This window comes from Suncus etruscus, chromosome 6 (assembly GCF_024139225.1).
Source record: "Suncus etruscus isolate mSunEtr1 chromosome 6, mSunEtr1.pri.cur, whole genome shotgun sequence".
Classification (NCBI taxonomy): Eukaryota; Metazoa; Chordata; class Mammalia; order Eulipotyphla; family Soricidae; genus Suncus; species Suncus etruscus.
The window spans coordinates 105,998,800-106,002,109 of record NC_064853.1 but is presented as its reverse complement, the minus strand read 5'-3'; the positions used below and the strand labels follow the sequence as shown (position 1 = coordinate 106,002,109).

The following is a 3,310-nucleotide window of genomic DNA, read 5'->3' as shown; positions in this document are numbered from 1 at the left end:
AGTGTCATTGGGAGTCATGGCCATACAAAAGATTATTAAGTAAAGGTGATGTAAGGCTGCCCTCCCAGTAATAAAGGCCCATGGGTAAACAACTGTGTGATTTGCTTAATGATTTGCTTAATCCTAAAGTTAGATTGAAATTGCTTGGGAGTGCTCACTTCGGCAGCACATATACTAATTGGAACGGTACAGAGAAGATTAGCATGGTCCCTGTGCAAGATGACAGGCAAATTCATGAAGCATTCATATTTTTAAAAAAAGAAAAGGAAGTGCTTGGGAGGGGCCGGAGCGATAGCATAACAGTAGAGTGTTTGCCTTGCACGCAACTGACCGAGGATGGACATGGGTTTGATTCCCTGGCATCCTATATGGTTCCACTTGCCAGGAACAATTTCTGAGTGCATAGCCAGGAGTAACCCCTGAGCATCACTGGCTGTGGCCCCAAAACAAAACAAAAAAACAAAAATAAATAAACAAGCAAACAAAATAAAGTGCTTGGAAAAAATTCTCTTGAGAGGGGTATAGGCATCAGTGGGCACTTGAAAGGCTCATTTTTCTTCTTCTAATATGGCAACTTGGCAGGGAATTAGTGATAACTATTCCCTGCAGAGAGAGAAGGCTCCAGTTGGCTGCTGAAGGTCAGCTTAGGAAAGATGTTCCTTATTAGCCTGATTCATCAACATGACTTTCCAGATGTCCAAGCCAATGGTAGTACCTTGAGGATGCTTCTGTGACAATGCCTCTTGCAGCAAGTTTATGCTTTCCCCAGTACAGAGGCATTTATTTATTGAAATTACAACAGACTCTACCTAGAAACAAAACATGGGTGGTTTGTATGGTCTGTATGGGTGGTCTTTGGGGACATAGATGGCTTCTCAGAAATGGATCCTGGAGCAGCAAGAAAAATGTGGGCATGGTTAAAGGAGATGGTAAAGCTCCTAGTTGGCATGACGAAGGGGCTTAGAAAGAAACAATGATCAGAAGCTGAAATTTCTCTGTGACTGTGAGCTCTAGGTAATGGATAGAAGTTACCACAGAAATTAACAGAGGAAAAACCAGGGGGATTAAAGGTCCCCATTTTAGTTTTCTCTACTGGGGGAAGGTAGAGAAGATGTAAATTAATGAATACAACATGATAGAAGCCTGGGCCAGAGCAGGAGAGAGACCGGACACCTTTCATAACCCACTCCAACAATTCATGCCTTAATATTTATGTATTTATTCCTCAGTATTATAGACAGTATTGTAATTTAATCTGAACTCAGATGGGGTTATTTTGGAGATGTGTGAGAGTGGTCTGATTAGTGACTACCTTGGTTGATCTCAATTAGACTCAGACTATCTGAAGTTACAAAGATACAGACTTCTCCCAGTATGAATATCTTGCTTTTCAGATTATTGGTTTTGACTTTAGTGCCATACAAACAGGACAACAAGAATAGAAAGCAGGTACACTCCTTCAAATATAAGCACTTTTCATCTCTTGGATTCTGTTACATTGACCTTTGTACCTTTAGCTAAACTTAGTGGCCACCTTGTGATTTAATCATGTGATCCTCTTGATTTAAAAAATAAAAAAAAAACAGATTCTACCTCTCAAGGGAGAGAAAGAATGTGTAGCTGTTTATGCAACCTACCACAGTCAGTGATCCCACAATAATTCACATTTCTCCCAATGCAAATTGTGTTCTTCTATTCCATGACCTTAAAACCTGGATCCCTTCAATCTGGGCTTGTTCCTGTAGCTGTGACTTTGGCTATATAACAAACAACTCCAATGCTTAAATTTCAAAACAGCATCCAGTTATTTAGCCCACAATTCTGCATGTTGACAATTTGGACTGAATTCAGCTGGGTGCTTCTGCTAATCTCTGCTAGGTTTCACCCATGTGTCTCTGACCAGTGCTCTTCCACTTAGTCTCTTGTCCTTAGGTGAACCCACCCAGGCAGAATTCCAACCAACAACAGCAAGAGAGGACAAACCCCACTGTGTAATAACTTTGATCTCTGCATACATGCAATTGCTAACATACAAGTCACATGGCTGAATATAGAATCAAAACAGGAGAACTGTGAAATGCATATGGCAAAAGGATCATTAACAGTGTTGGAATGTTAGTACATAAGGTAGAGAATTTGCCTAATCTGGGTTCAATCCCTGGCATCCCTTATGGCACCACTGCCCACCAATTATAAGCCCTGGATATCACCAGATATGGCCCCTACATGAACCAAAAAAAAAAAACCAAAATCATTAACATTATTAGAAATTAAAGTGCCTCAATTAATAAAAAGAAAAAGGAAACTTTTAATGAATACAAGGAAGGACATATGTGATAATAATTTTTGTGATTATTCAAGCACAATTAGTAAATCTGAAATTTGGCAAATAGGTCTGGAGAGACAACAGATTATGCATCTCTTGGACCTAAACCTGACAGAACACATTGTTGTTTTTGAGAACAGCTTTCTCTAGCTTTCTAATACCAACTTCAGTTATGTCCAAAATATCTTCCCAAGACCAACTCCAGTTGGTACATAAAACAGCTTTATGTACTTTGATTTTCCTTCTTTAGCTTGGAGTTTGTTGGATTTTCCTTTATCTTCACGTGTTCAAATTCTTTGCTTCTTTTTTCTTTTCTTTTTCTTTTTTTTTGGGGGGGGGGCACTTCCAGTAGTGCTCAGGGGTTACCCCTGGCTCAGCACTCAGAAATTATCCCTGAGTAATATTGGGGATTATATAGGATGCCAGAGATTGAACCTGGGTTAGCCATGTGCAAGGCAAATGCCCTACCAGCTGTGTTATCACTCTGGCCCCTCTACTTTATTCTTTCTTTTGTTTGTTTTTGTGTCACACCTGGCTACACTCAGGGGTTACTGGCTCTATGCTCAGAAATTGCTCCTGGCAGGCTCGGGGGACCATATGGGATGCCAGGATTTGAACCACTGTCCTTCTGAATACAAGGCACACACCCTACCTCCATGCTATCTCTCCGGCCCCCTACTTTATTCTTAACTCATTCAATTACTTTTATCAAGCTTTCCCTTTTCTGAATTTCACTCCTACTTTTGCCTCACTAAAACAAAAGTCACTACCACTGCTGCCATAATAATGCCACCAGCTGGACTAAATTATTGCCTGTAAATTTTAGAGCCTTCTTGTGCCTCTTTGCAGGCACTTAGTACATTGTACTTACCTGCTTGAAGGTGCTATTTTTTTTCCTTAGGACCAGACAGTTGGATTCTAGTGTGAATCGTCTTTTTCCTGACCCCCAAACAGTATTCAACACATATCAGAGAATGCTTCATC

At 40.4% G+C, this 3,310-nt stretch overlaps 1 non-coding gene across 1 annotated transcript; it reads left to right on the top strand.

Annotated features, from left to right (window-relative positions):
• The first annotated feature begins 150 nt into the window (after positions 1–150).
• Positions 151–254, top strand: LOC126012318 (U6 spliceosomal RNA). Its single transcript, XR_007496834.1, has one exon. It is a non-coding gene; the product is annotated as a U6 spliceosomal RNA (small nuclear RNA).
• Positions 255–3,310: the final 3,056 nt, after the last annotated feature.